Source organism: Humulus lupulus, chromosome 2 (genome assembly GCF_963169125.1).
Source record: "Humulus lupulus chromosome 2, drHumLupu1.1, whole genome shotgun sequence".
NCBI classification, from domain to species: domain Eukaryota; kingdom Viridiplantae; phylum Streptophyta; class Magnoliopsida; order Rosales; family Cannabaceae; genus Humulus; species Humulus lupulus.
In genome coordinates this window covers 27,416,140-27,439,637 of record NC_084794.1, presented here as the reverse complement: position 1 = coordinate 27,439,637, position 23,498 = coordinate 27,416,140, and the positions used below count along the sequence as shown (strand labels likewise).

General features: G+C 35.8%; 2 long non-coding RNA genes and 1 pseudogene across 2 annotated transcripts; 1 reads left to right on the top strand and 2 right to left on the bottom strand.

Annotated features, from left to right (window-relative positions):
• Nucleotides 1-6,009: 6,009 nt before the first annotated feature.
• Nucleotides 6,010-7,344, top strand: LOC133817555 (S-type anion channel SLAH1-like; annotated as a pseudogene).
• A 3,840-nt stretch (nucleotides 7,345-11,184) lies between these two features.
• LOC133817556 (uncharacterized) lies at nucleotides 11,185-13,157 on the bottom strand. Its single transcript, XR_009885582.1, has 5 exons — nucleotides 13,078-13,157; nucleotides 12,330-12,564; nucleotides 12,023-12,086; nucleotides 11,763-11,873; nucleotides 11,185-11,431 (listed from the first exon to the last, which is right to left on the bottom strand). It is a non-coding gene; the product is annotated as an uncharacterized LOC133817556 (long non-coding RNA).
• An 11-nt stretch (nucleotides 13,158-13,168) lies between these two features.
• Nucleotides 13,169-14,930, bottom strand: LOC133817554 (uncharacterized). The gene is made up of 3 exons (XR_009885581.1): nucleotides 14,405-14,930; nucleotides 13,820-13,925; nucleotides 13,169-13,296 (listed from the first exon to the last, which is right to left on the bottom strand). It is a non-coding gene; the product is annotated as an uncharacterized LOC133817554 (long non-coding RNA).
• Nucleotides 14,931-23,498: the final 8,568 nt, after the last annotated feature.

Here is a 23,498-nt window from a genome sequence, read left to right as displayed (position 1 = left end):
CAATGATGTGTGTACATGCCCAGCCAGTCTACAGGAACCTTGTGCTTGGCATGCACTGATACCAAGTTGTAACGCTCTGGTTACCCCAGAACCGTTACGGTGAATGGTGAACCGGAAATTTGACCCGCTACCCGAGTCCTTTGGTTAAAAACGTGTTCTAAGTGTTATTAATAGGCTAAGGTGAAAATCAGCAAAAAGGAAGGATATGTTTTATTTAATACATAAAACTGTTCATGGGCCCACAAGGACATTTACAAGTTATTTACAACTCAAAAGGGTCATTACTGTTCCAAAATTACAAACCCGCCGACCTAAGCGGCAAAATTAGGGTAAACCCCCTAGTTCCTCTGAGAACTCCTTGGCCGTGGTGGTCAAGCGGCCGCATATGTACACATCACCACCTAAGCTCTCCACTCAAGGCTGGGTGAGCTTTTCTTTCCATTTACCTGCACCACATAGCACCCATGAGCCAAAGCCCATCAAGAAAACATAGCATTATATGTAAACATTATCAAATGATTATCATTATAATCACACAGAGCTCATAGCTCTTAAACAGATGAGTGAATATCAAATGAGGTTCTAGAAAACCATACTGAGTGACTGACAAGCAAGTCATTAATTTAATCAAAAGAGTGGCTGCTGGGTAAGCCACTAGCCTCAAACAGATGAGAGATTGATGGGTAAGTCTCTAACTTAACAGATGAGTGAATATCACATGAGGTTCTAGAAATCCATACTGAGTGACTGACAAACAAGTCACTAATTTAATCAAAAGAGTGGCTGCTGGGTAAGCCACTAGCCTCAAACAGATGAGAGACTGATGGGTAAGTCTCTAACTTAACAGATGAGTGAATATCACATGAGGTTCTAGAAAACCATACTGAGTGACTGACAAGCAAGTCACTAATTTAATCAAAAGAGTGGCTGCTGGGTAAGCCATTAGCCTCAAACAGATGAGAGACTGATGGGTAAGTCTCTAACTTAACAGATGAGTGACTGATCGGTAAGTCACACAAGCGCTTATAACATTCATCGAACTTGAGGTCGGTCCGGCATTAATGCTCTTTGAGTCATCCAATGCAGATATCGATTAGATCTAATCTTTATTGGTTTGTGCTGAATAAGCTAAAGCCGTCCTGACTAATGAGTCAACTCTATGTGACCAGTGCCCAGTACCACTGCCGAACCTGACTAATGAGTCACAACTTCACAGTTGATACCGACACCTTTGCCAATTTTGACTAATGAGTTAGTACCATACACAAGTGAGCAAGATTTGCTAAACATTCGATAATCAATCCATGTCCACATTTACATAATCAACATGCCTCAAGAGTAATCATGCATGTCACTTATGGGGTGCAGTTTTCTTACCTCTGATTCGAGCTATAATGAATAAAAGAACGACCCTTGAGAATGATCAACCTTTTAGTCCTTTAGCGGTTACCTGGTCATAACCAATTATTGGATTCCATCAATAAAATGAATAACAAAGGGTTCCCAAACCAAAACCTAGCGTCCGAGACATCAAACACTACTAAGCCGGGTAGTAGGATCAACCCCGAGGCCTAAGAATTGAATCCCCAAGCTAAAAACTCATTTCTGGCCAAAAATGCCCTATGGGCCGCGACCCTCCCTAGCCGCGCCGCGGCTCGCCCCTCAAACAGAGGCAGCCCTTCCTTGCCAACCAACGTAGGCCGCGGCTCACCAAAGCCATGCCGCGGCTCATTATGCAAAACAACAAGGAACCATATTTCTTCCTCTGCATTTTCTCTTGAAACTAACCCTTCAAACTAATCCCAAACATCAAACTAACACCCAGTTCAACCCCTAAACTTCATCTACAACTCACCCTCATCAAAACCCAAATTAAACACCACCCAAACTTCCATTAATTCCAACTAACCACAAAGAAATCACAAGCTGAAAACTTAAACCAAAACAGAGTAAAACCAGAAAACTAATGGCTGAAACTTACCTCAAACTTGAGATTAAACCCCCTTCAATGGATGAACCAAGTCTACAAACTCCAATCCTTGATTTCCTAGCTTGACTCCTCAACTTGGGCTCAAAAACTCCAAAGGAGAAATGAGAGAAAATGATGTACTGGAAGGAGAAGTGAGGGCTCTGTTTTTGTTCTGTTTTTCTACAGCCAACTAAAGTCTCATATCCCAAGCCAAATGACCTAAATGCCCCTAGGTCACTTAAGGTTTCTAAAATCATCCCAAGGGTAAAATTGGTATTCTCCATCTATCTCGTTAATCATAATTAATTCTTTCCAATTCTCGCTAATCTCAATATTCTCAAATACCAAATATTCTTATCCCGTTACCCTCTAATTCCCGGTAACGCTCTATTCACCCAAAACACCCCGAGTCTCACCCTGAGCCCCGAGCTTAAGCCTGTTATGACCAAACCGATAATTTATATTTAAAGATCGTCTCATGCCGAATAACTCGAACCAATCAACATTATAATGTGGCCTCACAATATATCATTGACATGCAAACAAATATAAAATTATGCCCTCAACGGGCCAAATTACCAAAATACCCCTGTAAACAAATGTGGACCCACATGCATGCATTTGACATCATATTATAATATAATTCTCATAAACATGCATATATTCATTTAATGGTGTAGTTAAACAGTTATGACCCTCCCGGCCTACTAAACCGCCATTAAACCATATCGGAGAATTTGAGGCATTACACAATTATCTCAAACAAATGTAATAAATAAAACAAAACTGCTATTCAAAACAAAACCACCAGCACCACGACCAAAACAAGGTCTTCTGCCAGGAATGAAAGTGAAGAAAGAAGCACTTCCCAAGAACTAAACAAAAGAAAACAAACCATATAAAAACAATGCTAAACACGAAAGAAAAAACCAGAGCCAATTAAGATGAAACCTCTAATGAAAAAAATAGAAAAATGAATAGTTGAGTGAATGAAGAGGAAGAAATATACATCAGAGAGAAATAATTAGTCTAGAAATGAACTTAAATTAAAGATCAATTTACAGTTCTATGAATCTAAAAATTATTACTGAATATCGATTGAAGAGATTAAAGAGAATGAGAAATAAAAAAAACAAACCTAGAAAATAAAGGAGCTAGGTTGAAGAGTGGTGGATGATGACTATCGAACTTCAATGGACGGTAGTGGAGAAGGATGATCGGAGGCGTATATCACTAATTGGAGGAGCAAAGCATTGATCATCGATCAACAAAGTGAAGGAAAGGCTCTGCATCACTGTGAAATAGGGATGCACATTTTCCTAATGGGGCCCCGTCCCTAATGGGGCGAGGAATCCCCGTCTAAATGGAGAACGAGGCGGGGATATGGATAATTTTCAATCCCCGAATGTTAAATGGGGTAGGGACGTGGATAGTACTTCCTGCTCCGACGAGGCCCCGTTTAAATTTTTATATATTTTTGTAATATTTTATATGTATTTTATATCTTTACTTATGTGTTATTGTTGTATAGTAGTAACTTTTTTAATATTTTAAATTTTATTTAGGATAATGTTTAATATTTTTAAATAATAAATATTGTGAAATATTTTAATTTACTTATAATTAGTGACTTTTATTTTAAAATTTCAATTTAAAATTTATTTTTTAAATAAATGGGTTCCCCGTGGGGATTCTTCGTCCCAATAGGGGATTCCCCACCCCGTCCCCGACGAGGAATAAGCGGGGATAGGGTGGGGACGGGGATTAAAAATATAAATGGGAACAGGGACAGGGGGAACACTCCCTGCCAATTCCCCGCCCCGTGTGCATCACTACCGTGAAATAGGTTGTTGCTACAATGAAAGAAAAAGCTCTAATAGTTAATGTTATATGTGAAAGTTACATGCTATACGAGATTTTTAATAGATTGTGCAAAAATATGGTTTTTTTTCAAGAAAAGTTCTATGACTTTTTTTTTTTAATTTCACTTTTATGGGTTTAGTTTCCCATATTTTTGTATAAAAGTTTGTTTATGCCATATTTTTACTCTTAATCAAATTTTATTAATTTGGAAGGGTATGTTTGTAATTTGATTATTTTTTTTAACTTATTTGATTTTTTTATATTAATTTTATATAACTATTTTTATATTAAATTTTTCCATGGTTGTTTTGCATTTTTTTTATAATATGAATTGTGTTTATTATTATTTTTATTTATTGTAAACTTTTTTTCCTTTTTTTAGGTTGTACGTTTTTTTATCAAAACCTGGGTAAGGTAACCAGTTACTTAATTGGTTTTTCAAAGTTATGTTAAAAAAAAATCCTACAGCTAGCTTAAATAACATTTATCCAGAGGGGTAACGAGTTACTTGTTTGATTTTTCACATTCATGTAAAAAATAGTCTTGGATGTTAAATAACATGTATTAGGAGAGGTAACCAGTTTCAGTGATATTATTAACTTACCCCCATAAGGGGGGTAACCAGTTACCATAAGAGGGGTGACGAGTCACTCATATTAGAAATGAAAAGAAACATCACATTTGAAGGAAAAAAAAGAAGAAGAGTAAATATGATTTAGTAACCTAGGTAACCAGTTACCATATAGAACCCATAAATATACACACACATCAGAATGTGAAGGTAACCAGTTACATCCTGAAATATACAAACAAAGAACATGAAGGTAACCAGTTATCACAAATTTGAAGACAGAAAAAAAAACAGATCTGACCACGAACCAACCTCCTCCCTCGCCTCCGACCACCACCAGAAACCCCCATCCCTTGCGCGCAAAACCCTATCAAAAACCCAGCCATCCTCGTCGTTTTGCGCAGTTCCGAGCACCACAAATCGCACTCAGCCTAGGCGCCACCCTTCTTCCTCGCCTTTAACCACCACCACCACCACATCCCTCACCTCAGCCTATCCCCGTCGTTTTGGATTTGGGGGCTCGCGAATGGAATCGCGTAGAGATGCGCTGATTGAGGTTGTGTTCGTCGATGGTGCAACTGGGGTGTTCTTGGTTGGGTTTCACGGAGGTGTGCGTCTAAGGTGGTGAGGGTGGCTGGGTTTCACGGAGGTGCGGCTGGGATGTTCTTGGCAGGTGGTAAGGGTGCGTGGTCGGAGATGATGGTGGAGATGGTGAGGCAGCCGAGTGGAGGAGTGGCTGGGTTTCACGGAGGAGTGGCTGGGGTGTTCTTGGCAGGTGGGTGGGTGGCCGGAGATGATGGTGGAGATGGTGAGGTAGCCGAGTGGAGGAGTTTTGTCTATGGTGGAGATGGTGAGGCGGCTAAGGCAAAATGAAAGAGAAAATGTGGCTTGGCTGAAGGAGTTTTGCCAATGTTAATTACTATAGTACCCCTCCTTTTGTTGATTTTTTTTTATTAATTTTGATTTTCAATATGAGATTAGTTTTCCCATAAATTAAGTTTTTGTTAATTAAATTTTCTTATACAAATTAAAGAAAATTTAACTCCCATATTTTTGCACGTTGATGGCTAAAATACCATATTTAAAAAAAATTCTCATGTTATATTTCTATTATTTTTTTAGCCCAATTAACTTCAAGATATGTAGGCCCATATTTTTATTTTGCAGCAATGTAGGCCCGGTATTAGATTTTAATAATAGCACTTTTAAAATTACTTTAGTTTTTAAAGGAATATATACTGTAATATGTTGTAGTGTATTACCTTTTTTTATGTGTTATTAACATCTGTAACTAAATATAAAAAAAATATCAAAATTCCTGTAGTGTAACTTAATATATTTTTAAATGATAAAATGATATTTGTCAAATATATATAGTTTTCTCATCATAAAATGTTGCTTGAATTCTTATTAACGCGATTTTCAATATCAGAGAGATATATATAATAATAACTAGTTATGCAATTTGCCCATGAAAAGGTACCATATTATCTAGCTCATATATAGTTTGACTTAAACTTTGAACATCAGAATCTCACTCTCCTAGTTTCTCATCTAATCAAAATAAAGAAAAATAATATATCTGAAAAACTTGAGCCATAAATGGTGCTACTAAGCCTAGCTCTAGCTGTAAAGGATTCAAACCAAGTCATGCCTAAGAGTAGGAAAATGTCCATAGACGCATAAAGTGCCCAAAAAGTTTGTCCGAACAGCCGCATCGAGCCCCGTTCTTCTCAGTTTCAAAATTCCAACAATGAAAGAAAGCAGTGCGAAGTTGCCATAAAAAATAAGGGCTGGCATTATAATCCAGCATACGCAAATGGATCAAAAACTATCACAAACGGAGATCGAGTACGTAGATGAAGTACCAAACCAGATAGAAAAACCGAAGCCTAACATCACCTACAAGCGGCCGACATCAACAATCTTAACCAGATCTCACGCAGGTTACTTTCGGATAAGTCTCTCTCTATGCAGCCAAGCCTTGTTATGAAAAATCCTACTGGAGCCAAACGACGACGTACATTCTTTACGACACGTACTGTTTCGCAAGGTACCCTCCACGGCCTTGATTCTTCTATGGTCGTTAGCTCTTTTCACGTTTGTATTTCAGTCACTTCTCTACCTCCTCAGATGTTCGCTTCATTTCAAAAAGGTTATTGCACCACGTGGGAGTTAACTAATATTCGCTCCCTCGATTTCTTGGCTTCTCTTGCTTCAATCCTCACCACTCATCACGCCAAAGACTTTGTACTACCTAGTGTTTTGGTGGGTGTTCGTAGTCCCAGTAGTGGTACTCGATATTAAGATCTACGGCAAGTGGTTCACCACCAGAGAGAGGCGGTTTTTATCGACAGTTGCTAACCCGTCGAGCCTGTTGTCAGTGACCGGGAACTTGGTAGCGGCTCGGGCCGCAGCGCAAATGGGGTGGACAGAGTCTGCGCTGTGCATGTTTTCACTAGGCATGGCTCACTATTTGGTCCTCTTCGTGACGCTTTATCAAAGGTTATCTGGTATCAACACTCTCCCGGCGATATTGAAGCCGGTGTTTTTCTTGTTCATTGGTGCTCCTAGCATGGCAAGCTTGGCTTTAGACTCAATTAGTGGGAGGTTTGACCATACACCCAAGATGCTGTTCTTCCTTTCTCTTTTTCTCTTAATGTCATTGATAAATATTTCATATTATTACTAGTTAACTACATTAATATATTCATCACATGTGCTATTCGTTTATAAGTTATTGTTAAAATATATAACTTTGAATGTTTATGAAACAGGTTTCAAGACCAAAATTGTTCAAAAAATCAATGAGGAGGTTCAACGTGGCGTGGTGGGCTTACTCGTTTCCGTTGACTGTGCTGGCTTTAGCAGCCACAGAGTATGCTGAGGAGGTCAAGAGTGGGACATCACATGTATTAATGATAGTTTTATCAGCATTCTCTTTTTTGGTGTCTAATCTTATTAGTAATTACTGTGATGCACTCTAAGTGCTTGTTACTTAATCGTACTTGGCGTCCTTTAACTGCTAATAGTACCCATGCACAGTTGCCTGGGATAACCATACAAATGTATAAATTATCCCGTCCATTGCATGTCATTTTTTGCAATATGAAATTCGAACATTGGGATCTCCTCAAGAGCCTGTTATGCTGTCTAATAATGGGGTACCTTGGACGAAGGTGTTATTTTAAACTGTGATTCTGCACTTTTTCTGATGCAAATTGGGTTAATGAATATGATTATATTAAAAATTGCTACACATTTCTTTCTAAAATCATCTACACTAAACTTGAGAAAGTACAAAAAATAGAGAAGAGACTAGAACATCTAAAAATGTAATAAAACTAGAATTTTTTTCACAAAATCCAATTAATTAAAAATTGTATAAGTTTGCACCACCGACATTATCTAGTATAAAAGACCTTCTAGTGTCTACTATAAAGGAAAAGACTCAGAAAAAATAAAATAATTTTTTTTTTCTTTTAAGTGGGTGGGACCCACCCGAGTAAAAAGAGTCAAAGTACTCTCTTTTTCTTTTCTACTTTTCCCCTCTTCTCTCCCCGAATCACCTTCTCCTTCTTCTTCTCTCTTTTTCTTTTTCTTTTCTTACCTTTTGTTTTCTCTCCAAACCAGCCACACCCACAGCCCACTCGGACCACCGCTAGAACTCCATTTTCAACACGCGCTGGAGCTACAGCTTCTCTGACCGGCGATGACAGCAACCCCAAAGTTTGGTGACCATCGGAGCAAGGACGCGCCCGAACAACGACTCCGAAGTTTTGTCGTCGAAACTTTGAGGTGACTTTCCGGCGAACTCCGACCACCATTCGGCGAGTGGGTGCCACCATTAGAATCAGCGTCGTGAGAGGAATGTCGCTCAGCGTCGTAAGGGGATCGTTTTGATATATGTCATGCATATATTCGTAGACGTTTTAGGTACACCGCTCACTGCCGCCACCAACCGCTTCTGTGCACCGCTTGGGTGAAGTTCTAGAAGAAATTTTAAATATAATCATATTATATGTCATTGGACACAATTTTGAATAAAGAATGCAATGATGATAATCGTTTGCTCATTTGAAGCACATAGGAAAAATATGATATTAAAATATGACTAAATCACTCTAGGAACATCGTTAAGCTTAGTAGTGTCGCTTTGGACTCAGATTGAAAATTCTAAAAAGGTAAGGACTCAACTTGATTATTGGACTTATTTTACTCGTATTGAATTGCAAGAAACATATTCCCTTTATATTTTAGAAAATTAGGCAAAACAAAAAATATATTTGGCATTCAGTGCCCTCATAATAAAAAACATGCAGATTAAGTTTTCAATTTTTCAAATATTTTATAAATATCAAAATTGTAATAATTTTAATACAATTCAATACTAGTAAAATAAGTCCAATAGTCAAGTTGAGTCCCTACCTCTTTAGAATTTTCAATCCGAGCCCAAAGCGACACTCCTAAGCTTAACGATGTTCCTAGAGTGATTTAGTCCAATTTTAATATTATGTTTTTCCTACATGCATCAAATGAGCAAACAATTATCATAATTGCATTCCTTATTCAAAATCGTGTCCAACGACATATAATATGACCATATTTAAAATTTTAAGTTCTAGAACCTCACCCAAGCGGTGCACAGTAGCAGTTGGTGGCGGCAGTGAGCGGTGTACCTGAAACGTCAACGAACATATGCATGACATATATCAAAATGATCCCCTCGATGAGTACATCACGGAAGTACAACTCCTTTGCCCAAATGACCTCTGATGTCGCCGGAAAATGCTTCTAAAGGGTCGGAGATACCCAAAATCTCGTCGGAGAAAAATGGCGAGTTGATCGGAATGACTTAGTGGGCAACATTCCTCTCGCGACGCTGATTCCAATGGTGGCACCCATTCGCCGAACGGTGGTCGGAGTTCGCCGGAAAGTCACCTCAAAGTTTCGATGGCAAAACTCAGAGTGGTTGTACGGGCGTGTCCTTGCTCCGATGGTCACCAAACTTTGGGGTTGTTGTCATCGCCAGTCAGAGAAGCTGTAGCTCCAGTGCGTGTTGAAAATGGAGTTCCAGCAGTGGTCCGACTGGGTTGTGGGTGTGGCTAGTTTGAAGAGGAAAGAAAAAGAGAGAAGGAGAAGGTGTTTCGGGGAGAGAGAAGGGGAAAAGAAGAAAATAAAAAGGGAGTACTTTGACTCTTTTTACTCAGGTGGGTCCCACTCACTTAAAAGAAAAAAAAAATAATATTTATTTTATTTTTTTTGAGTCTTTACATTCTTCCTTCCTTAAAGAAATTGCGTCCCGAAATTTTCAAAGTACAACCTCAAGTTGAAAATTAAACAAATGAGGATACTTCTCATACATCTTCGACTCTAACTCCCAAGTAGCCTCGTCTTCTCTATGGTTCCACCATAAGACTTTGACTACTAGAATCTCCCTACTCCTTAGCACCTTTAACTCTCTCGCCAAGATTTTGATAGGTTGTTCTTCATATGTCACGTTCTCTTGAAGAGGAATAGCCTCATACCAATGATGTGCGATGAGTCTGGGGTATACTTCCTCAGCATTGACACATGGAACACATTGTGAACATGCCTTAACCACGCTGGTAAGTTCAATCGGTAAGCGACCTCCCCAACCCTCTCGATAACCTCGAAAGGTCCAGTATACCCCGGAGCTAGCTTACCCTTCACTCCAAAATCTCGTCACACCATGCATGGGAATAACTTTCAAGAAGACATAGTCACCAACCTCAAACTCAACTTCTCGTTAGTGGAGATCGGCATAACTCTTCTGACGACTTTGAACAACCTTAAGTCTCTCTTGGATGTCTTTGATCTTCTCAGTGGTACTAGCGATAATTTAAGGTCCAATTGTGATATGCCCATCTGGTTCTGCCCAACAAAAAGGTGATTTGCATGGTCTCCCATATAAGGCCTCATAAGGAGCCATGCCTATACTGACCTGCTAGCTATTATTATAAGTGAATTCCACCAATGACAAATGTTCTCCCCAGCTACCCCCAAAATCCAAAATACAAGAACGAAGCATGTCCTCCAAAGTTTGGATAGTCCTCTCCGACTGTCCATCTGTCTGAGGGTGGTGAGAAGTGCTCAAGTCACTACAAGAAAAAAAAGTATTCATAACACTTAAAAAGTGCTATCTGGGACTATTGATAGCACTTCTGAAAATGCTAACGTAGCCCATGTTATTAAAAATCCAGTCTTTTCTATAACATTTTTTGAATGTTATGTTCGGTGTTATCTTAAACTATTCAATAACACATTTTTAGGTGCTATAATATTCAAATAATAACATTTAGATAGAGTTTTTGATTATAAATTTGAAGTTTAATCTTGTATTTTTTTCATAACACTTTTCAACTGTTACATTTGATTATTTTGATAACATTTTTAGTTTGTTATATTATATAAACCATAACGATTTTTTACGCTTATAATATGCTTTTAAATCATAACATATAGTAATAAAATTTTAAATTTTATTTTGATAAGTATACTTATATGGTTTTTTTTTAATTAAAAGATTTTCATTATTGTATTTTGATAAAAAAATTCAAAATTAATCATAAAATGTAATTCTCAATAGATTGATAAACCATAAGTATTACATTAAACAATAACTAATTCAAACCATAAATGTGTCTACTTCATGAGATCTTAGTTCTAACTTAAGTTTGAAGCATAACATAATAAAGTTTTATAATCTTGAACAATTTTTACTTCAAAAATGAAAAATAGAAACAAAACTTTATAGTAATTTTCCTAAACAAGAAAAGTTTTTGGTCATTGAAGATGAGAGAAATACAACATCCATAAAGTTGACCATTACAAAAACAACAATAACAACAACATGATACCAGCCTGCCATCATTTAATTTGGAAAGGCTGAATATACATGCCATTCTCAACATAGAACAAACACTTGTACAACATTTTCTCAGTAAATTCCGGGGATGACCCTGTACCGAACCTTCTCGCAGTACGATTTCCAGTATTTTCCATACCTACAATAACAATCACATGTCAAGATTTTATGCCTTTATCTGTATGAAAACGCGCAAACCATTATTCATTTCGTCTACTTATTTATTTTTCTCTACACTGGCATCGGTTTGTAAATTGTCTACACCTGTTGGACCAGAAACCACTAACATGATCAGAGTTTGTCTCTCCCATACAAGCAAATAAACTAGTAGCACTCGTAAGGTAAGTTTTAACTAATGAATTACCTCAACTTCGGGATCTATTTGAAAAACTAAATTTGGAAGGTTTACCTTTGCAATTTTTAAGGGACATAATTTTTCATAAACAAATGATGAGATTGTGTTTGCTTACTTGGATCGGCATCGATCATCATCCCTTTTCGCCCGGTCGAGGAGAAGGATTGAATCCCAATAACTTCCCATCACTTTGTCTCCTTATAATGCAATTAACAGCTCCTATTGACTTGTATGGTATCAAGAGATAAACCATTCACATATGAGAAAATCTTGAAAATAAAAATAGAATACACTGAACAATACAAGATTAGAAATTCAGTCATACTACAAATTATACGGTCAGACAACACATAACATGAATGATTTGCCAATTACCTTGGCAACTGGATCAACCTCATCACAGCACGTGAGTGCAGCTTCCTTGTGAGGAATGGTGACACTGTATTTGACAGAATTAATTTAATACAAGCATGCCATCAAAATTTCACTTCCAACTACACAAATTTTTTTTTCAAATACATCTCTCCCATACAACACAAGTTATATATAAATATACATATTTATAATATCAATGCTTATCAGTGGTCATACGAAAATTCCAGAAGTATGGGCTTTGTTTAACGAGAGTTAGAACAAGTTTTGTTAACAAAATACTTTAATATTAAAAAGAAAAAAACTGAACCTGAATCCCGCAAAATCTGCAGACAAGTAAGTTTGGAGAAAATTTGCAATGTCATCTACCAACAAATGCAGATAAACTCCATTAAAACAAACTGACTTGAAGGCCTCATTATACAAAATTGGTGATTTGCTTTGGCCAACTGGCTTTCCAATAACACCAAACACTTTTGTGTCGGGCCCTATCTGTCTGAAATTGTATAAATGTAGAAGCTCATAACCAGTGCTATTATTGGAACCTGAATTTCCAGTTAGTAAATTAATGTGTTCACATCATATAAAGAAGATGAAAATAAGAGGTACAAAAGCCAGCATTAATACTAAACAGAAAATTTCCTAGAAATGGGAAAAGAGAGGAAACTTTAAAATTATATACTCCTATCCAAAACTTTTAGACATAAACTAAGGTCAATTGATTGAGGGAAGCTATGTTTTCTAACCAAATTACCATACTAGCTAACGTTCCAGCCACCAAATAACTTGATTGGATAAAGATATTCCTCAATAAGAAGAAAACAGACTCGATGTCCACTCATAACTTGTATAGAACTGCTAACAGGTATTAATTTGGAATATATGCTTCTTGCACTAGTCATACACACATCTAGTGTACAGAGGAACTGTAACTTATGATTAAAATGCAGTCATAAATTGCTATAAAGTCGTAGCATCTGTCATAAACACACAATATTGACTAATGTTTCTGGATTTACAGAAACAAGAAACTAGAGAGAAGCTTGAATTTGGGATACCTGAGAATGCACAGTTATCTGGAAAACACGTGCCGCATCAGTTATATCTAAGGCAGATGTTCCAAACTTCACTATGTCAGTTCCAGTTGCTTGTATTTTTGCAACAAGATTACCAAGATCCTCCATAGATGGGGTATTTTGATAATTATGAGAAGAAACAACAATCTTAAAATTTTCAGGCTTCTTTCCAGCTATGGATTGAATGAATTCATGAGCAACCTTCACACAGAGGTAGCAGGCAAAAATCAATCATGGTACCATAGTGGTGGAAATCGGGTTAATAAAAACTGTACACAAAATAACTTCCAAACATCTTGTGAATACAACACTTGCTATGAGCCGTATGTATTCAGAGACATTAAAATAATATACTCCACTTTTTTTGGTCTGTTTTTGATAACTAAGCTTCCGTAAATCCTACTACTGTGGGTATTGTTTAGATATGAAACAAAAAATTATGTTATACCTGCAGTTAAAACTTGTAACTGACAAGTGAATGACACAAAGACTCGCATAAAAATCAGGTAAAGGATTCTTGGACAGTTCCTTCAACCATCAGGGAGCATTATAAAATCCATGAAGGAAGAAATGGATACCAATATGGATCTATATAAACATATGTGCGTGCGTGTATTTTTTTTAAGTCACCAATGAAAATATTTCTATGATGTGATCATTTTTACAGGAAAAATATGCAACATGAGAATCATTTTAAAGTTGTAGATTTCATAAAAGAAGTAACCTGGAGCTCAACATCAATGTAATCAGCCCCGTATTCCATGGCCAATCGAAGTGCATCCTGTCGCATTTTTTCATCGCCATTGTACTGACCACCTTCCCATGTTGGTCTAAAAAAGTATAACATTAAACAATGGTGAGACTCTATCAAAGGTAATGCAAGGAGATCATAGAATAAAGTTTCTTGCTAAGAAAACCCAAATAGAATTTATAAAATTTGCTGATCATTCTAAGGTTCAAGGTTTTGTCCTTTTTTTTTTTTTTTAATTTTGATATATATATATATTAGTCCTTAATCTAACAGTCTGTTTGCATTTTAAGCTGATATAATATTATTTTTTTAGCTAGCAAAAAATGAACATACCAGCAGCTAAAACATTCATCTTTTTTTTTTTCCAAATAAATTTCATTAAAGTTACAGTTGAGAACTCTAAGTATTGATTTAATCCTGCATAAGACTCCCCATTTCTTATATAACAGTCAACATGACTAGAGTGCAAATATTTAATCAAATATACTTTGTACTTTTCACACTTGTGTTTATTTAGACATCACAGGAAAAAGACAGCCAGAAATTTATAGAACATACCAGCAACATGAAAATAATGGGTTCAGCGAGGTTTCCTACTTTTCAAGTTTTTCAAGTTTTGACCCATCACCTCTCCGTGAGACCGAGCCATCCATGACCCTCTGCAAGCCCAAGCCCTCCAACCTCGTCCATAGCCCTATCCGTGAGCTGCATTTGGAGATACTCCAATAAATTATTCTATATACTTTCCTTCATAATGGCTAGGTGCCTCAATTTATCATTAAGGAGCAACAAAATAAAAATTAAGATTCATATCATCTTTAGGAATAAAATGTTTAAAAATATTATCTAAAAAATTCATCTTCAAAGAATCAACTATTTAGGTCATTCCATAATATATACTTCCAAATTTAAAACTGAAATAAAAAAAAGGCCTAGAGAACAATAAGCAACAACTACATTAGCCTATAGAAGAATCATTCACTAAATTTCACAATCTTAGTCCATTGAGGCATTTTCACACACACTTGGTTTGCATCACAAAAAAGGAAAGAAAAATATAAAAATAGACACAAAATCCATAATCCAAAATCCAAAAGGAAAGAAAATACAACTGGGTGCATCAATCCTCTGGAAACTTCCATAACTGAAATTGGTCAGATTGCAGAGAAGGTACAAAATTTGTAGGCACTAAAGCCATCAACCACATGACAGCCTTTAAAGAGAGACATATATATATATATATATATAGATAGATAGATAGAGAAAGAGAGAGAGAAGAAGAAGAAGAAGAAGAAGAAGAAGAAGAAGAAGAAGAAGAAGAAGAAGAAGAAGAAGAAGCATGACTCACTTAAATTTGTGCTATTCCCATTAATCAGAAATACAAGTTTTATCAATTATTATTTCTTAAGATACAATAGCAAGTTTGGGAGGTACTAAGATATTTCCCTTGGCATATTGATGTTGATAATTAATATAAAAGTTGTCGACTTCACCAGCATATGTCATGATTAAAGTACAAATTTTCATACTTTATTCATAATTTTTTTCATATACTGCAAGGTCATTTACCATTTATGAGAACTTCCCTTTTCTTATTGCTTCAAAACAAAACAAATATGTGCATGCATGAACAAAGAGGTATGCATTAAAATATGGCCTTGACAACTAGAATAAACTAACTTGCCTGTATAAACAGCTACTCCACATGCCCATTCGGTATTCCGCAAGTAACATGACTGAAGAATTGTGTTTTTAATGGTTAATGGGCACAGATCGTTATCAATAAAAGGAGGAAACAACCGTAAATTTGCATCAAATCTTCTAATGTCTTTGTCAGGAACAGGGCACTCAATCACACCCTGAAGAGAGAGAGAAATGCATCATCACTTATAAAAGTGAAATAAAACCCGAAGTGTAGAAGCATTGAACGTGATCTCTGTAATATATTGATCAATATCAAATAGCCAAACCTTAGATCAAAACAGAATATCCAAATAGTAAAGAACAAACCAGCGTACACCTGCAAAGTGAAATAACACCTCGCCTTTCCAAGCCCTGCCACCATCAAACCTCACAGACACTGGTGCACCTGCAAAACAGAAAGAAATAAGCATAGCTAAGTGTCTAAGTCATTTGTAATTTATATTATGCACCCAAAAGCAAGCAATTTCTTCCACATCAATAAATTTATTGTGAAAAGCATTCTATAAATGAATAATAAATGATAGTATTCTCCATGAAACTAGAAAAGACTCAGATCATAACATTACATTATAACCAGAAAGATGCTACTTTAGTATACCATGAGAATCAATGGCTAGTTAATTACTTCTGATTTCAATTAAAAATGCATTCAAGCACAATAAAAGTTAAAGAAACCAACACTACTCAAGGCCACCAATTATAAAACTTTCAGTAAGGTTAATGTAAGATCTGGCTGATCAAATTCAATATAATTGAATATGTATGCAAACTGCACCAAATGAATCCCTCCCTACATATATTTACACATTGAAAGAATACGTGCGAGGTTTACTAACTAAAACAACTAAAATCCTAAGATACATGTCAAATCCAATGCTATAAACAAACTCTTATTTCTTTACAATCTCTAATAATAACAAAAGTATAACCTGATGAACTGTTAAGCAGCATTCTTTACAAGCTCAAGCCATCATAATGTGGTAGCATGACAGCCAATACGTGTATATTTAGATCAGTTTCATCTGCCTCACTGACCATCTTGTAAAATTCTGTCAAAAACAGAGAAAAATTTGACATAAAAATATAGCAAAACATAGATGAACCCTAACAGAACATAACTAATAACATAAATACACACAAATAGATTATAAATACATTTTTGATTGTTCAAGAGAATCAATTATATTTGTTCACCAATTTACATAATAAAATTGATAATAAAAAAATGTCAAAAGAACAGAGAAAACAACATCAATATTATTATCTCTCACATAATTCAGACTCAAAACAGAACCATTAATAGCTAATTTATTTTAAGAATTAACTACAAGCACCAAACGAAACCAAAACTGTAATTTAAATAAATAAACTTATCTTTTATCAGAGGGTAATCAAATACAAAATAAAAGGCTATGAAACTAACCAAAGCTACATTATCAAAAGCTATGAAACTATCAGCTTTCATAAACCCAATACAAAATATATTTTACATCATCAAGTTGTAATCTTTGCTTGATCAATCCCAAACAAACAATAATTCCATAAAAGGGAGAAACAGAGAACTAACATAGATATTAAAAATGATAGGTTCATATACAGTTGCTTTACCACCATGGACTGTCTTGACTCTTGAGACCAATTTTATCCCCATCTAAGCCTTTCAATGAATACTAATAATAGCCAAGTAGAAAAGAAAATGCAGAGAACACCTCCTACATTCAGACCCAGAAGAGACAGATTTTTTGGGCTGTTGTTCATACTTGTATATAAAACATAGTAAAAGCAAATTGGTATAACAAAAATGCAACTTTTTAATCCTAAATCTGTAGAGTCCAAGAACTTTACTTAGCTAAGATAGATAATAGTATGATAGTATTTATAGCATTATCTTTGTTACTGTGGATTTTTGGTTCAGACCGGGAATTATTTGGACACTCATAGTAGTACTTATAGATTTTCTAAGTTTAACCTATAGTTTAAGAATATTAAGTATAACCTAAGGTTTGATTAAAGTGACTGATATTAAGGATTATATTATTATATTATAAGGTTTAGACATCAACCAATAGGATTTTAAGCACATGTTTTGAATGGTAATTAAGGATTAAGATTTTTGAGGATTAAATATAATAAGGAGTAAAGTTTGAATGTTATAGGGTCAGTCAGCAGCTTTGAGTACGTTGAGGGCTTAGTCAAGGCTGTTTACTCCATTCAAACTTAGCTAAAAATGTGTAATTTCGTGTTTAAATATTCAGCGTGTGCCGATATATCGCAGCTATAGGGGGCGATATGTCGCAGCACGTAGATACGGAAAACACGAAACGATGCACGGTCGACTCGGGCATACTGGCCTAGGCGATATATCGCCTACAGGGGGCGATATATCGCCTCCTTCAGCATGGATTCAAACTCTTTTGAATTCATTTCCTTTTAGCCATTCAAACTCCTTCAACAGTCCAGCATCTTGTGAACGAGTCTTCAGCCTCTGCTGAACGATTATTCAAATGATTTTCACCTAAAAAGCCATTATTTTTATTCAAGTAAAATCAAGATATTTTCATTCCCAAACTCTATAAATAGGACCTAGTACCCAGCCATTATTCACCATTTGCTCTAAGTTCAGAAGCTGCTAGTGTTAAGTGAGTGTGAGAGTGTAAACACTTGGTTGGGGAAAAACTATAAGCTTAAACATCATAAGCTTATCAAACACTTTGGGAAGTGAGTTCTATAGTATTTCGGTGAAGGTTAGAGTGATCTTGCAATCTTTGAGGTAAACCCAAAACTCTAGTTCCTTTCTGTATTTTATGTTATTTCTTTTCTCAAAACCTTCTACTCAGTCCCCTAACCTTATTCTTATTTTGGTTAGGGAATCCAAGCTCTTAAGCATATAAGTTGGTAAGTATGTTTTTATGGTTTAGTCTTTCCATCTCTTTCATTTCATCTCCTTTCTTTAGACTCACTCTTTCTTATGGTTTTAGGAGTGTTCCAAAAGTCCCAACTCAGTCCATAATCCCGGTAACTTTGGTAAGGAAAATAGGCTAGAATATATATGTTTATGTTTATGTTATCTTTTGTGTTATGATATGATATGGGTATGTTATGAATATGTTGTGCATGTGTATGTTGTAGGCTTGGGCATATGCCCTATTTGACTAACAAGACCCCAAAAAGATTGTGGGCATAAGCCTATTTAGCTGGTAGGACCCCACTAATCTCATGGGCATAAGCTTGTTTAGTCTATGGGACCCCAAGTAATAATGGCCATTATAATAAGTGAATTATGTGTTATGATATGTCTTTACGTTATTATGAAATTATGTTTATGTTTATGACTATGTGTTAGATTTTCCTTGCTGGGCATTAGGCTCACTCCTTTCTGTTTATGTGCAGGAAATAAGCTTTAGAGGCGGTAAGATTCGTGACGCTTGGAGGATGTGTATCGATGGTGAATGGAGTCAAGGGGCTGAGCGTTATTCGATTCGAGAATGTAGTCTTGTTTATGTTTTTATGGTTTTTAAATGTATTTTTCCGCATTTTCTATGTAACCCTTTTTACTTTAAGTTATTTTTTGTTTTAAAGACAATGGGTACCCATATTCTACTTATTTTATGAAAGTAACCTTTGTTTCTACAAGTTTACAATAAATTATGGTATTTCCGCAAAAATGTAAGTTTTATGTATAGATTCGTTAATGGTCCAAATAGTCTAGATTAGTGGGTCGTTACAAAATCAAAGATCAGTACAGTAAAGATCAGTACAGTAAAGATGGAAATCAAATCAAAAAAAATATTTTAATCCTAAATCAAAGATCAGTACAGTAAAGAGTTTATACTGTTCTTATTTCAAAGATCAGTACAGTAAGTTTTAATCAGGCATCAAAACTTTGTTGCACAAATAGAAAGAATCAATTTTTATGTCTTAAAAAGAAGGGTCAATATCACAAATGCTCTTTGACAATGTAAGTTTCATTGAACAGGTTGACTCAAGGTTTCACGTATATTACTTCAAGAGTCAATCAAATTCCAGTTAATTACTTGGTATCACTCAAGATTTCACAGGTTGGCTAAAACGTAAGGAGGTCACCAACTATATCATTAATCCACATAAATAATGGAAAATCCATATAAAAATTATTTTAATAAATAAAATAATAATAATAATAAATTAAAAGAAAGAAAAGGAAAGGAAAGAAGAAACTGGCACAGTTGGTGTCTTTATTTCTACTTCTTTGAAAGTAAGCAAAGATAGAAATAACTTCAATGAAGAGACAAGGCTATAAGATTGAAGCCATAGGGATCAACTACAAGATTCAAACAGAAAACACATTAGAGAAATCAAGTTCTTGGTCTAGAACCATAATAGTCACTTGAAGTAATTGAAAATTCGCTCAATAAAGGAGGCAGGCAAGTGTCAAAAGGGTTGAGCTATTAAGATAAAAAGAATTGAAAATCTAAATCATGCCATACTTATGGTTACTTCAAGGACATTTCAATTCTGTTCACACTACGATTGGGCATTCTTATGGTATTTAGTAGAAATATCACCCAAAAAATTTCTTGTAGTAAAATTAATAAAACAGTTTCAAGGCAAATGAATGAAACACCCAGAAACAAAGCAAGTTATAGAAAAAATTATGGACTGTCCAATACTCAAAAATATAACTTATATACATTTATGGATGGAATCTTATGAAATGGAAACAAACGATACAAACACTTAATAAACTACCTGCCAATTTAATTTTCAAGATGAGATTACAATAAACAACTTTACACCTCACTGCATCACTTTTGGCAAATAAAGATAGAGTAAACATATATGTTTAAAAGTTGAAGTTGACACCCCACTGGTGAGTATTGACTCACTCATTCAGTCTATGTTTAAAAGTTGCATTTACATGCATTAAAGTTAGTGTTCCATAAAAAAAGTCAGTGTTCATAACATGGGATTTTGTCTTATCTGCAGGGTCGTTATGGAACTAGGAGCAGTGCTGCTTTGACTGCAAAAACAAATGGTGAAGTTACCTTTTAAGAGACTTATCTGGACAAAGACATGTGGAAGGAACAATCTGTCAGTTACCAGATTCAGAAGCTTCAGGAGAATGGAACCAATCCAGATTCAAAGGCTCTGGCTCATATATAATTTGCTTGTTTGTGCTGTGGACTGTTTGTGAATATGTATATGCATATCTATTATCTACCATATCACTCAAGTCATGCGTATTTATGTTCTAAAAGAAAGCCTTGTCAAGGCACATTTATCTATATTAATATTAAAAAAAACAGCCCAGATTCATGTTTCAGAATGAACAAGAGTTTAAAGTATCATCAGCCATCAACTAGAAAATGATTCTATCTATTAACTTGATAATCAAAACAACCGAACACAGTCATTTGAAAAAACTATAAATGTTTGTTACACTGAATTATTATTATTTTTTATTCTTGCTGCAACTATGGTATGTTAAATTAACATCACTTTTGAAGCCTAGACTCACTTATCTGCAATTTTACAAAGTACCTCAACACAGTCCTGAGGACTATACATCATCTGCAGCAGAAAGTCCTTGCGTTCATCAACTGGGGATCCAAAGAAGGCTCTCACCCTTGCAGCATTTGCAATTAGGAAAGTGTAGCCTAAAAATCATGACAGATTACATTAAGAGGGAGAGAACTTGAAAACAAAAATTATTACCACAATCAGATTAAGAACAAAAAATCATCACAAACTTTCTTTCTTGCTTCAAACATAGTACAGTATATTCAATCCCTAATTTAAACCAAAATTCCCACAAATAATCACAATATTATAGTTATATATACACATGAGACAAAAAATTGCAGAAATCAAAATTGATGGAGCAATATTGAGAGATGAATGGTGAGGTTTTGGAACGGGGGAGGGAGGCCAGAAAGATGACAATGGAATGAGTGACTAGGAAAGAAGAACAACACCCAGATTCAAACTTCATTAAACTCATACTCATATTCAAAAATCCACATATAATAACTAAAATGAAAGACAAAACATATACTATGAAGAAAACCTATAAGATTATTAAACACACAGTAATTAAAATACCCCATTCTAAGGCTTCGACTACCATGAACCAACCATCAACAACAAAAATAAGTCGAGAGGAAACATACCAGATCTCGCCTCCGTCGTGTGCTGAGGAGAAGAAGACCCACGCATCGTCGAACCCGTGACCTCGCCTTTGCCTCTGCCTCCGCCAGGCGCCATCACCTATTCTTCCAAGAAAATGAAGAATAACGGATAGGAGTGAGAGGAGGAGAGGGCAGCGGCTTAGGGCTCTCTCTCATTTACTGAAGAGTAGGAACCATTACCAGAGTGAGGTCAGGACAAGAAAGAGTACCTTTGATGTTTGCTAAGTCGAGCCGATGGGGTGGAGAGCGACTTCGTGATGTTGGAGTAGACCAATCTGACCGCCGGTGGAGGAGAACGACGCCGTGTGGTTTGAGCACTCTCTCGTGGAGGCTAGAGAGAATCGATGAAATGAATGGTGAGAATGAAGGGATTTAGGCGTTTAGAGAGAACCCATATTCAGAATGAGAGTGTTGTGTAAAATAATAAAAAAAATGAAAAGTAAAGGCGCCATTAATTCACTTGGCGCTAAATATTTCTCCCCAAATATTTTAGAGCTAAATCATTAATAACACTTTAAAAAAGGTGCTATATCTTAACGTAATATTTACTCAAAATTGTTGTAGTGAGTTAAGTTCTGTGCCTAAAGATTTTTACAATGCTCTCCAAAACCTTGATGTAAATCGAGGATCTCTATCAGAAACAATGCTGGAAGGCAACCCATGTAGTCGAAGTATATTATCCACATAAAGTCGAGCTAGTCTAGAAACCTTATAATCCTTCCTAATTGGAATGAAATGAGTAGATTTGGTCAAATGATCGACAATCACCCAGACAATGTCATGCTTTAATGGTGTTAATGGTAATCCTGTCACAAAGTCCATCGTGATCTTGTCGCACTTCCATTCTGGTATAGGTAAAGGTTGAAGCAACCCTGAAGGTCTCTGGTGCTCAGCTTTAATCTGTTGGCAAACCATATACTTAGCTACAAAGTTAGCCACATCCCTCTTCATACCTTTCCACCAGTATTGTCTTTTCAAGTCTTGGTACATCTTTGTGCTTCCAAGATGTACATCAAATTTAGACCTATAAGGCTCGATCATAACAGACTCTCTAAGATCAAGGATATTTGCAACGACCAATCTTCCCTTATGGTATAAGAATCCTTCAGAATTTACTGTCCATCCATCCAACTGCTCACAGTTTCAGATTTGATTCCAGATAAGTCTCAATTTCTCATCTTGCCACTGACATTGCTTAGCTTGCTGAAGTAGCACTGGTGTAACCACTACGTTTGAAACATAAGCAATATCTTTCCCTTCATAGTACTCTAATTCGTAATCACCCACTGTGATCGTTCTTTTCCAATCCTCAAGAGCTAAACAAGCCAAAGTGCCATGAGGTTTCTACTTAATGCATCAACGACCACATTTGCTTTCCCCGAATGATATTGCAAAGTGAAATCATAATCTTCCATGTACTCGACCCATCTTCTTTGTCTCAAATTCAAGTCTCTTTGAGTAAAGAGTGTTGGCTTTTATTGATCAAATCAGAGATTATGCGCAGCGGAACAACAATCAAATTGTCAGATTAATCCCATAAGATTTCTAGATCTACTTCTTCACACTCATATATATGTATATTGAATAAAGGACAAGAATAGAAAAATTACCTCAGGTCCTTCCTTGCTGCTATCTTTTCGTATGGCTGAATCCTTGAGATCTCACACCAAGATCTTCCAAAATGTTCTCAGGCACACAAAGAACGAGTGTGGGCTCGCTATACAAATAATAGGCAATAAACTATTTATCAGATGTTCTCAACACATGAGATCTGATAAAGT